A 13634-nucleotide genomic window follows, 5' to 3' on the forward strand; every position below is an offset into this window, starting at 1 on the left:
AGATGGAGGATGCTACTGGACAGAGAGCCAAGACAGGAAGTTTTACTGAGCCTCAGAAAGTCTGGCTTTACTCAAAGTCTATAGCCTTTATGTCCAGAGCTTTGAATCTTACAGGTGTGTATGTTTTCAAGCATTTTACTTTTTTATTTCCTATGAGCTCAGCAGAATGAGAAAGAACAAAAAAGAAAAATATTTTCACTTTCCCCTCTCCTCAAGAAGAAAGAAAAGGTTTGAGTCTGGTAGGCTCAAATTTTTCCAGCCCCGGGTGAGACTGGAAATGTGGTTTCCTTCTGCATGCTGAAGCTACCAGAAGTTGCTAGGGAAAAAAAAAAAGAAGAAGAAGAAGAACGATGGTGTGGAGGTGGGAGAAGCTCTGCAACTTAGGGAAGAGTGAAGGAGGTGAGCTATTTTCAGACTAGGAAGGGATTAGATTCTGAGGTATGTCAGTAGGCCTTCAGGAGCATTCACTGTGCATTTTCGCATTTTAAAAGTCTGAGAAGTCCTACAGTTAAAAGGAAAAAAAAATTCATTTCCCAAAGTCATTTAACTTTAAAATATTTTCCCCATGTGCGTTCCTATTATCATTCTGTAGAACAGTGATCCAAAGACAGAAGTTTGGGAAATGCTGACTTAGAACAAATACAAAGCACCATGCACTGAGAACTGAGACCACCCACACCACATGACTTAGCTGTTAAGACTAAGAACTGAGACCCTCTGTGTCAACCTAATTGTTTGTTCCCAGAAATCTTTGCCCAAGAAAGATAAGACTCTAAACCAGGAAAAGACAAACAAATGAAACAAAAAAACTTTACTGTTTATTTCAGGAAATTTATTAAGATCAATTTACCTGAGGGAACAGTCTGCTACCTGGACAAATAGCTCATTATCAAGAATATAACTTACTTGTAAGACTTACTTCAAGATTTACCTAAAGACCTTGCTAGTATGTCATGAACTTTACCCAATGCGAGTTACCTACCTTAAATCACAAGAGCCTGGATCCTCTCCCCAAACCCTATAAACTCCCATTCTGACTTCCACCTTCTGAAACATCGCTAAAATTCTGTCAAGGTGGTGTTTCCTATGGATGAGAGCTTTCACAATTATACATTTGCTTTATTAACATGAGTCTGGTGATATTTTGGGAAGTTGTACTGTCAGCTGTTTGGCCACATGATGGAAAACCTATTCAATCTAGTTTTTTAAAGCTTACATTTCATTTGTCTTTGTTGTTTATTTTCATTCTTATGGTAAAATGTTTATTATATTGTTAAGAAAAATTGTTTAAGGCTCAGAAGAAAGTAAGATAAAAATGTTTGTGTGTCGTGGTGGGGGGATGGTCTTTCAATATCACACACAGGTATTACTTAACAGGTCCATTCAAGGTGTGTTTAATTATCTAGGAAAATATAATTTGTTCACCTCATAGTTTACTATTCATTGAAGGTTGCACGTTTAGTGAAATTACATGTTAACCTGTAAATTCTTGCATAGTAGAGATGTGAATAATATTCAGTAGAAAAGCTAACCCCCAAGGTTATAATTACTTGACCTGTAGGACATTAACCAGCTTTGTATATAACCTAGCAAACTTACTCTGATATTTCTTTATTATTAAATCACCTACAAATACCTAGCTCTCCCAATATTCTCTGGGTCAGACATTATCTTATTGGTTTGCTTTTTAATTGATGAGTTTGGACCTATGTTCACTTTATATTTCTATATGAGACACTTTTAACTTATGCAAAATTATACTTAGACAGTTATTTGTTTCTTTTCTGAAAGTATCAGTCTGTAATACACTGAAATAAAACAAAATGAAACAAAAACTGGTCTCTCAATATAGAAAGTTAAAAAGCACTGTCTTCACTCTCTCTGAGTCCCCACTGTTGGAACTCTTGGAACGGAACTCTTGGAACTTCCTTAGTTTCTGTTCTTTCTGAGGCCTCATCATTCAGGGCTTTGGATGAACCTATGAGCCACACAATTTCCTTCCATTAAATTCTTTTCTTTAAAGTCTTGAGTTGGTTAGGGTTTATCATAACTGATAGTCACTGAATTGTAACCGCTACTGACAAAGTATAACAGAGAACAATCCAGTCTCTCCTTAGGTACACAAATTGGCTACACCCATCATAAAAATACTTGATAAAAATGTACATGATAAGAGCTAAAAGTTTGAATTGGGCTATTCCAAAAGCAAAGGCAATGTTGGATATAAAACAATTTTTACGTACATTTTTACCTTTGTCCTCACTCACTCTAGAACTGCCTTGACCTTAAGTCTGAAATAAACAAAACACATGGAAGCTTAATCAGAGATGCTGTGCACGAGGCTCCATGCCTTTTCCTAGGAGACATTGCTCTTCATCCCTCTTGGGCACAGACGGGGCCTGGTTCTGGCCCAGGCCCTTCCTGTCCCTTTGGACTGTGGGAATGACAATGACCACTGGGCTACATCCCCATGGGCATCTACCTGACAATCCCGGTTGCCCCCTAATTTCAGTTTCCTCCCTCAGTGCCAAGAATATGATGCTGAATTCCTTTCCTAACCTGATCTCTCCCCACATACCCTCACTTTCTGTTTTTATTTCGACAAACTTCCTTCCACTGAAAAATGCAGTGCTAACCATATTCCTTGGGGTTTTGACTCTATTTTGAACTGTTTTTCAAGCACTAATTATTTCTTTCATGTTATTCAGAATCAGTGTTTCCTCATTTGGAATCCTCCCCTGCCCCCATGTAATTTAATGTGTACATATGAAAATTAAGACCAGTTTTAGCTAAAAATAGATCCTCTGGGAGGTCTCCGAAAGCAGCTGACTTCCACACTTAAGAGGAAGCTGGATGGCTGACAATTATTGGGCTTCGGATGGGGATGAAATAAGCTGGTGCAGCGGTTGGACACTTTACAGGGGTGTTCTGCCAAGATATTATTTACCAAGTTGCTCACAAGTAGGAACGTGATTGTGTAGGGTGGCTGGGACATGGAAGCTGGTCCACCAACACACTCTGCTGCCCCAAGAAGCAGCTGGGATGTGGAGAGGTCAGCTGAATCTTTCAGCAGAATTGAGGCCTGCAGCTTTTCAAGGGGATGTTCTCCTAAGGAGGGTAGCCAGCAATTTGGAAATCCAAGATGCTCCACATACCGAAGTGTCCTCATAACTCGTTTGGCAGCAAAACCCAACCTGAACAGACATGGTGATATTTGTCATCCTTATTTATCCTGCTTAGGGTAAATATTAATATGTTCTACTGCAGAAATATCTGTTTTATTACAGGGTGCTGCCCTAGACCCCCCAGTGGAGTTGGGTAACATGCAAATTCTGAAACACATCTGGATCTAAGGTTGGAAGGAATCACTTCTCAAATGCTTTTCAGGGAACATGCTTTTAATTTTTAGCCCAAAGAAACCAAAAATGAGGAAGTAGTATGTGTCTGGGGGGAGTGCAGGGGAGCAGGGCTGCAGGTGCCCCTGTAACATGAAAATGCCTAAAAGGGGGACTAAGAGGAAGCAGGAAGAACACATGTCCTACTTAAGAGGAGTCAGGTTTTATGGAAAACTCCTGGTGCCACCTTTGGTAGACACTGGTGCTGCCTATTCCAACAGCATCATTATGCAGACATTCCGCTCCCTGGCCTTATTCTTTCAAATGATAAATCAGCCAACCCTTTATATAGAGCTTCCTTGTGGCAGGCACTGTCCTAACACTTTTGCATGTGTTGTCTTGATTAATCAATCCTCAAAACATTACCTCCATTTTACAGATGGGGAAACTGAGGAAATGAGAGGCTGAGTGACTGGAAATACCACAATGCTGTAAGTGATGGAGATAAGTGATCCAACTCAGAAGCCGGCACCAAGAGTCCTGTCAGGCTCTCAGGAGCATCCTCGTCTGTTAAAGGAAAAGACAGGAGCACTTCTGTCTGATCCAGCTTTTCACGTGGGGAGAACACGCAGAGACAGATCAGAGCTCCTTTTTCACCACTGGTATTTCTTTTGAGATACTAGATCTTTAAATCAAACTTCATGCCCTCATCTCTAAAATGGGATTATAATCTTATTTTACTGGGCAGTTGATTTGATTAAATGGATAAAATGGTAGCCCCTTTCCTGGATCAGAGTATCTCAAACTAAAAATCCTGTTCTCATCTTAGGATTGTTATAATACCTGATCCCTCTGCCTAAAGGTTTACTGGCCCAGTCTCCACCTGGCTGGTACCCTCACTCAGTCAAGTCTTGGCTTCTCAGAGAAAACTCCTTTGGCCACCCATTCATAGCAGCCACCCAGAAATCTCTATCAAATCCCCTTGTCTTATTTCCTCCACAGTACTTATCATCAGCTATTCACGTATGATTTTCCTGTTTTCCTAGGTGTTTATTTCTATTGTGGCTGTCTCTCTCTTTCCATAAAAAAGAATGCTCTCACACAGAAGGCATCTTTTTTATCTGATTCAAAGTTTTATCCCTTGCACTCAATATAGGGTAGGTGACCATTCCTGTAATTCTTAAATAATTGACTAAACAAATGGTAGGCACTCCCTATACGTCATTTCCTTTCCTAGCTCCCATTTCTATCTCCAGAAGGAGAATGTGAATATGATCAAATACAGAAAGTGCCTGGGGATATTTTTATTGGCAAGTATATTCACCTCTTGCCCTTTTGTTTTCAAGCCAACAAAAATTTCCATGAAAATTAAGATAAAAAGGACAGACAGAGAGCACTACAATTATTAGAATGTGTATGGATTTGATCCGCTACAGGATAATAGGATTTTCTGCCTTCTCAAACTATTTAAAGTCATGCTTAATCCTGCCAAATTTATGTTTTGATGTCATACTCATTAAGCAGCACAATTCAGGTGGTATAATACCTTAAATTAGGAGATGCTCCTGAAACATCTGCACGTTCCTGTATTCTTAATCCCTCGAAGAAAAACAGAAGTAAGGGAGATTTATACCAGCTCCAGACCATGTGATTGAAGACACTCAACAGGTTGAAGAGTGAGGCCATATGGCAGCACTTAGAATTTGACAGTCTTAATTAAGCAATCTGCTCACCAGCATCACCAGTGAGAAACCTGGCATGATTGCTGTCCTTATCCCCTGCCACCTAAGAGACATTTACAATTTGCGTGTGTGCTGGGTTCTAAAAATTCTCATGCATGGAACATAGCCCACAGTCATACAGTGTTAGTACTGAAAGAGACCTTAGCAATAGACTAAAACACCTTCATGGTGGACTCTCTTGCTTTTGCCAGCCCCAATCTTCCTGGATACCTTAATTGGTCTAGGGACAGGCACATGATCAAGGTGGACTCAGAGAATTAGTCATAAGGTGTCTTCTGGGACACCTGGAAAAGAGAAGCTTTGGGTTGTTAAACTGGAAGAATAAAAGGGTGGAACTTCTGGTGGCTATCCTGGAGGGCACCTCTCTGAGAGTGAGGGGTACCAATACTATATTAAGCAGAGCCGAGGAATGAATTGAGGAATGATATTGATGACATCATTAGAGCATCTAGATCCAGGTGTTCCTACAGATTAGGTCAAATCTTGCAATTCACATTCACGTGAGCTGAGAATTTTATATAGTTTTGCTAAAGCCAATTGGAGCTGGGTTACTTAGATTACAACCAAAATAGCCCTAATATACCCTCATTATACCAATAGGGAAACAGAAGTCCAGAAAGGAAAAGGGTCGTATGAGTCAGTGAGCTGGGCTAGACTCCATGGATTGTGCATCTCTTTGGGAAAACTTGTCTTCTAGATGTCTTCCCCAGACTAGACCCTGGGAGTCCCCTGGGCCTCTGCTCTCAACCTTGTTTCATATTCCAGTGCTTCTTAATCATCCTGCCTTCTCCTCTATGCACCCCTCCTCTGAAATACCCACCAATCATCCCCATCTCAGAATTTCTGAAATGGCTCCAGGCATGCCTGAGCCTTCCAAGCTCTTCCCTCCCACCTGGCTCCTATTCTAAACTTCCAGGAAGAAGCCACACTGACTGATCACATGGCTCCCCTTTCCACACACTGCCTGTATTGACAATTCAAAACATTGAAAGTAGATTTTAAATTCTCAGTCAATGCCAGCTGTCCCATGCCCTTCCATCTCTTAGCATTGTCCTCTGCTTCCGTGACCACCAATAACAGCGAATGACAGCAATGGTTTGATAAAAACATGTGTGTTTGGTCCTTTACACCATATCATTTGACCCACACACTAGTCTCATGAGCAATGGTGGCTTCATGGAGATGAGTGTAGATGCCTATAAGGCGCGGGCAGAATAAAGGGGGAAGACAACTGTACGACAGGAAGACAGGAGATCGGTGAGCCAGAGGGAAGACCTCAGCTACTGTTATTACTACACTACGTCCAGCAGCTAACATTTTAGTGCTTACTGCAGATGAACATTTAATCCTCAGAACAACCTGTTGAGGTTGCTACCATCATAACATTCATTTTTCAAAGGAGGAAACTAAGGTATAGGGAGGTCCTCATCTCCTTCGACTTGCCCAAGTTACTTAGCTGATACTAGGCTGACCTTGGATTTAGACCCAGGCAGCCTGCCGCTGGGATCTATATTCTAGAGGCCCAATACAGCCCAAAAGTCATGAATTTGTAAAAGTGAAATTCTCAATGTTGACAACACATTTCTTTCATTAAACACTTCAGACTCTCAAACTGAGCAGCCAAGCAGGACATATCTGTGGGGCAAATTTAGTCCAAGAGCTGACAGTGTGACTCCTCTGGTCTGTTTATTTCTTCCATCCCACTGATAAGAAAACTTACGCCAACACAGCTCCACCTGCACCTATGTTCCTCATTTCCTAAGGCTCTCTGACCCCATTACTTCATATGTTTCCCAATCTGCAAAGTAAAACTTAGGACCCAAGTCCAATGGAAGGATCTTGAAGCATTTTGTCATATTCCTCCATGGTGTATATATATATTCTTTTTATTCTGCAGCTATTTGATTATATAACCTTACATACATGAGATGAGGTAGTATAGTGCACTTATGACGATCCTAATAAATATTAATTGACTGATTACTTGATTGTTATAGATATATTGGTGGGGAGAGAAGGGCAAACCTATAAAAATATTACATTTCAGTAGGACTCTGAAATATAGGAAAAATTCTCATCAATGTAAATAGGAGTCCACATTCTGATCCAAAGTATAATCACCTTCATAATGATGGAGTGAATTAAGTGACACCAGAGTAATTTTCCTTGGCATATCACAACAGTTTAAAACAAATATACCACTTGAAACTCCAACCTATTCAAATCTATGTAGACTGTAGCACAGGTCATGTTAAATAATTTCACTAATCAGTTAATCAATCTCCTAACGTGAGGGTAACTACAAGTTAGTAGTGCAGAGGACAAACAGAAAATGGAAAGGAAATTATCATATCTGTTATTTTTTAAATCACCAAAATTGAAAACAAAGCAAATGAACTTAGGAAGTTTTCAAGGATAAAGAATGCAGACAGACAAAATTCTGAGTCAGCTTGAACTCAGGAAACAGGAATTTCTCCACCTGCCAGGTTGGAAAGTTCATTCATTTATTACTATCAAATGGAATCTTTTCAGCAGGGTCAAAAGGGCCTTTGTTTTGACATTTAATTCACTGGCGATGTATTTCCTGCGTTAGGATGCAAAACACCTCTCACATTGCTTTTTCATTAATTGCCTTCATTTTTCAAGTTCCCTATTTGATTTATAGTCAATTAAAAACACCTTCAAAAGCCATGACTCATGTATGTTAAGCACAAACATGATTAATGCGACAAGATGCGCTCCATGGGTGACCTGGCTACTAACCAAGGTCAGTGTCAAGGTGGCATGACCAAGAAGTGTCTTGGTGAAAAGAACTCATGGGGTGGGCAGAAAGCCAGAAGTGTAGGGTCATGGACAATCTGTAACTGGATCCATTCAAAACCAGGAAAAAGAGGCCCTTTTTCTATGTTTTTCTATATTATAGAGGAAGAATGAACTTGTCTTTGAACAGAAAAAACGTAACGCAGTATCAGGTCTCCATTTCATCCAGGTTGATGGACAGAGGTGGGAAAATTAAGTGGCAGGTCACCTTGATAGGTCACCACCAAAACTACAAGACACAAAGCCAGAGAATGCTGGGCAAGGGACAGGACACTGGAATCCTGGGTTCAAATCTTCATGCCACCAATTATAAGCAACACAACCTTGGGTAAATAACTTCACCTAACCCAGCCTTAGTATCCTCACCTGTAAAATGGGCATGTGAATGTATGTTTTTCCCTAAGGCCTGTTACGAGGCTCAAGGGGACCCTCCACATTTAGAGAGCATATAGTAAATGTCAGCTATGAAGGTCATGGAAGCCGCATGGGCCAACACTGGGGATGCCTTTTAAAAATCCCAACATCTGACCCTAATGTGTGCATACTTGTTACATTTTCTAGAAATTCTCTATTTTTTTTTCTGTCAGTATATGTATATAGTCCTTCATGAAGAAATCCCTCAAGAGCCATCTCTGCCTCTCCAGAAAAATGAACATATTGAAACTTCAGAAGAATATCAGAAAAGTCAAGAGCAAATTAAGTAACATCAACCTAATGCCTTAGATCAGTGATTTCTCACCAAAATGAGGTAAATAAAGACATTTGGTGCATTTTTTGCAAAGCAAAATTTACTCAAATTAAAGGGCAGCCCTCCCTTTGGTAATTAATTCTTACTTCTGTTTTGTTTGTTTTTTGATCTCACTTTTAAAAGTCTGGCCACAGTAAATGATGGCAATATTTTCACTCTATCACATTTATTAGTTTGCTTTTCTTTTTCTTTTTTTCATATTCATACTTAGGAAGATATTTAAAAATACACTTCTATCAATTCAAAAATTTTTTAATAAATTCTATTGGTTCATGAAGTCCAAATCCTAAATCACTGCTTTAAATGTTTTTTCATCTCTTCAAATTTTAATGTCCATGATTTGGTTTCTAAAAAGCCAGGTTTAGATGGTCATTATAAGGGTATTGAACCTATCTAAGATCTATGAATAATAATAACAATAGTAACAACAGCAGCAGTAACAGTAGCAATAATTACAGTAATAATAAAGCCAGCTTCCATTTAGTCATAACTATGTTCTAAGCATTTTACCATCAACTCTAGAAGGAAGGACTGCCATTATCCTTCTTAGAGAGATGAGATAATTCAGACTTGCAGGATTCAAATAACTCATTCCTGGTCACACAGCTAACACAAGATGATGTCACATATTTGAACCCTAGTCAACATGAGTTTAAAACTATGTGATCTTAATCAATATTATAATCATCAGGAGGATGCAACTGGAGCCCATCCTTATTAAAGCCATCAGAAGGTCCCCTCCTTGGGTGTTTCTAAGAGGAAGCAGGGAAGAAGCTGATTCTGCTCAGTGGGAAGCATCCCTGATAAGAAAAGCAGGAGGTAGTCACAAGTGCATGACTTGCTCTCCTGCTTGAATGACCAACTTTGTCTTTTTTTCCCATGTAGACCCAGGTTACTCAGAGACAGCTGCCTCCTTTGTGGTCTATTTCTGTCTCTTTCAAGAGCCTGTTTTTGACTGGGATCACATGGTTTTGCTTGGATCTGCATAGAGACTGTGAGCGTACACTGATACATTCCCCAGCCTCTCTTCCAGTTAGGCTGGCTGTACACCTAGGTCAGCTAACTGAGTGTGAGCAGAAATGATACATGTCCCTTTGAGCTCAAGTGGTTAAGCACCTGTGGTGCCTTTTTCATATGTTTTCTTGCCCATCCATCTGCCAGCTCTGTGACTTAAGAAAGACTGGAAGTCACAAGATGGCAGGACCAAGGAGGAAGTAGCTTGGGTCCTCAAGTTCCTGCATGGAGGACAACTACTTGAAGGAGAGCCACCCAGGAGAGCAGCCAACCTGCATCCACATGATGTGAATGAGAAATAAACTTTTATGTTAGATCACTGGAGTTGTTTGTTACCAAGTCTATGCTAACCAATGAAGGTTCTTTATTAAAAGTGTAATTACACAGGTTGTACTTTAGTTTAACTCAAATGTGGTGATTTCTCTCTGTGTATTTGTGTTTGTGTGTATGTGTCCTCCAAGAGGAGCAATCCGTGAAGGATGAACAAGGTGGAAGAAAAGTGCTGACCCGATACTGGCTGGGTGGCTGATAGGATGTCGTTTCTGGACACTAGAAGTTGGAGACACCTCTCACTAACAGAGGTTGGAGGATCATGAGTGTGGTTTCCCCTCGCAAACAAGATAATCATAGATCCCTCTATAATGCCAAGGAGGTCTGTCTGAGCTGATGTGGGCAGGGCAGAATATTCTGCTCTATAATTTTGCAGAAAACAAGATAGGCAGGGACACTTGGTCTTCTTCCACATCAGCTGGGTGGCTGGTCAGTTTTCCAGGCCAGCTATTCTTCTGAAGCCTGAGTGTCAGCTGCGAGGCTGTAACCAGGGTCGCTATCCAAATCTTGTGGTACCAAGACAGTGACTACCAGAATCGCATGATTTTTGTGTTGTAAGAGAAGCAACCACATCAACAATTTAAGAGAATTCTGGGTGTTGGAGACCCCTAGGGACCTCCAGGAACACACCCCTCACTGATTTCTCCCTGAGTCTAAAAACTTTGAATGGATGTCTCCTTTCTGATTTTCTGCCTTCTAAACTGTCTCCCTGTTTCTTCTTATACTTTTCATCAAAAATGAGAAAAATCACATCTTCCCAGCTCACCTTTAAAGACTGAGATGAAGCAAGAGAACTTTTCCAAGTTATCTTGAGTGGGGGGCTTTGCATCACACTGTGAAAGACACGGTGAAAAAGATCCCCTGGTTATATGAGAAGAAATAGTGGGATGTCATGTTTTGATCCTAGAAGCTTGTTTAAAAATGGCCCTTTAAAGACGAAAGCTAGTCTAGTTGGTGGAAAGGAGAGTAGAATAAAGACTTATTTGGATGTGAAGAAAATAAAAGGCTTTAGAACAACTGAGGGAAAGATGTATTGGAGTGAAGAGTGAATAAAATATTAGGGAAATAAAAGGAGTGGAGCTGACCATTAGTAACAGTTAAAGCAGAAAAAGATAAGTCATTGAGAATTGAGGAGAAAGATGAAAAAGGATAAAAGGAAATATTACTGTCTGAACAAAGAGAGCACGGAGCCGTGGACAGAATAAACATTCCCTGAAACATGCTAAAAGCTGAACACAGACTCAGTTGAATAGAAGTCTGGGGTGTGGGCAGATAGGCTCTGTCTGTCGGGCAAAGAGACAACACTTCCACCAGACAACTTTACAGAATGGTGAAAAGTGTAGACATCAAATGACTGATTATGCTGTGTTTTACACTTTCTGCAAGGCAAAAATTCACAATGATTGGAAACCAAAGCTCTTAAATATTGCAACGATAAAGGAAAAATGAAAAGCATAAATGCCACTAGTGGAGTCCAAGGTAATGTTACTAACCTGGTTCCTTTTAACCTCTGTTATTACCTAGAACATCAGCTTATATTTACACGTCACTGAACCATCCCTAACCATTTCCTGGATCTTGGTATGTGACCTCAAATACCTAAGTATTTTAAAAACATTCTGGTTCTGTTTGATTCTTTTCAGTTTTCACCTAGATGTTAGCCTTGTGACAATAGGGTTTTCATTCTGAGAGCACACACCACTCACTGGTTTCCTGGCTAGTCACATTTTTCAGAGATAGAAGGATCTTGTGTTGAACCATAAGGAAATGCATGGAGAAAACTGAGAAGGAGAGAGGAGGGAAGGAGGGAGGGAGGGAGACTTAAAATGTTAGTTGGCTAGGGGGAAAAGTCTATTCAAAATTTGGGGCCTTTTATTTCCTCTTGCATATGAAATAGAGAAAAATACATTGCTATGACTTCTGGAAAGCCATATTTTCCCAAACAATATTCAATAGGTATTCTCAAGTCTGTGAAAACTTTCTTCCTCATTCAGGCACAATTCACCTTATTCACAGGGTCTATATTCATGACAACCTATGTTCATTGCTTTGAGGTGAACTCAAAAGTATTGAACTAAATCCGCTCTTTGTGTTTTTTCTCCCTTATTTATATATCTCACTGAGGGGGGCTAGTCGGATTTTGCTGATCTAGCCAATTCACATACAAATTCACATATAGAATTTTAAACAGCCTCAATCTCCATATCACTGACTTTTCCTGAATATGCCATCATTGATAATCAACCCACCCAGTTCCATGTAGCACTTACTAGCTTACACAGAATCAGCAACCATAACCCACGAAATTAGGAGATTAAAAAAAACACACACACAGACACACACAAAACTGTGATATTGGAATGTACAGTGTCATCTAGTTCAAATCAAAAAGATCCCCCGAAGTATGATTGTTTCCAGCTTCTCAGAGGTGAATTAAAAGCTGTTTGGTGTCGTGAAGATTACAGAAGCAATCACATTTATGGGCCTGCTTTGCATATCAACTCTATTAATTTCCATACTGAGGGTGGCTTCACATTTCCACACATGTTAATATAGATGCCATTTGGGATAATCGCTTGGAAAAAAAGAAGAGAAAAGAAAAGATAGGAGATGAGGCAGAGGAGAGGAGAGGAGAGCCAGAAAAGTGGTTCTCTTAAACCTAGTTCCATTTGAAATATATTGATTCTGATAAATGGAAGAATCAAAAGAAAAATGAGGGTTCCTGATGGCCTGACCCAGGAGTCACACACAGGGATCAAATTAACATGAAATCACGTATTGGAATTCACTTCTTGTGCCAGTCCTGCACCTTGTCATTATACACTCTCATTATTGAAGTGATTTCATTGGTGTAATTGCATCAAGATGTGCAAGGGCTTCACCTTGGACAGCTCCCTGGATGCTCAACACTGCATCTTCATTATTGTGTTCCTTTCAACTCGTAAAATGTGTTCCAGCCTCCCTGAACAATCCATTCAGTCAGGCTGGGGGTTTTTCCCTCCTTTTTCTTTAAACACGCCAGCCACATACCACAGGAATAAAGGAATGTGGTTAGCCTGGAAGGCAAACCTGGGACCATAAGGGCAAATGTACAATTATCTTCCCTAAAGGGACCATAGAGCATCTGACCAAATAAACCACTGCTCTTATATCTTTCACTCCCAAAAGTTAAAGAATAGTACTCAAGAGCCTACAATTAACTGGTTACTTGTCTACTACTAATTTTAACTTCATTGTGCTAAAACTATGCTTGTAATGCATTTAGCAATGCACTCCATGCCATCATAAAGTTAAAACAATACAACACTGGCATTAAAAATAGGGAGAGATTATAACTACAGATCTGAGGAGAGCATATTTTAAGGAAATCAATGGGAATTTGGAGGGATTTGAGTTTAATCCACAGAATTGTCAGTAGAGATTTTGAATCTTTCAGAATTCCACCTTAAAGCCTTAAGAAAATGAATTTTAAATTCCTGTGCCTAAAATTTCCCAGAAGCCAACATCCTGCTCGCACCATTATTTTGATCTAATGTTATGTATGAGAAATCCAGGTAGAACTAAAGCCCATAGGAAGGCAATGGTTTGCTTTTGGGATATTCCCAGAGGAAACAGATTTCACTTCCTTCGCACAGACTAGTACTC

General features: G+C 39.9%; 1 protein-coding gene across 2 annotated transcripts in view; it reads right to left on the bottom strand.

Annotated features, from left to right (window-relative positions):
* The window catches only part of CDH13 (cadherin 13), a 1113397-nt gene that overhangs the window by 714080 nt on the left and 385683 nt on the right, over positions 1 to 13634 (bottom strand). The window lies entirely within an intron of this gene.

This window comes from Camelus bactrianus, chromosome 9 (assembly GCF_048773025.1).
Source record: "Camelus bactrianus isolate YW-2024 breed Bactrian camel chromosome 9, ASM4877302v1, whole genome shotgun sequence".
In the NCBI taxonomy this organism is placed as follows: domain Eukaryota; kingdom Metazoa; phylum Chordata; class Mammalia; order Artiodactyla; family Camelidae; genus Camelus; species Camelus bactrianus.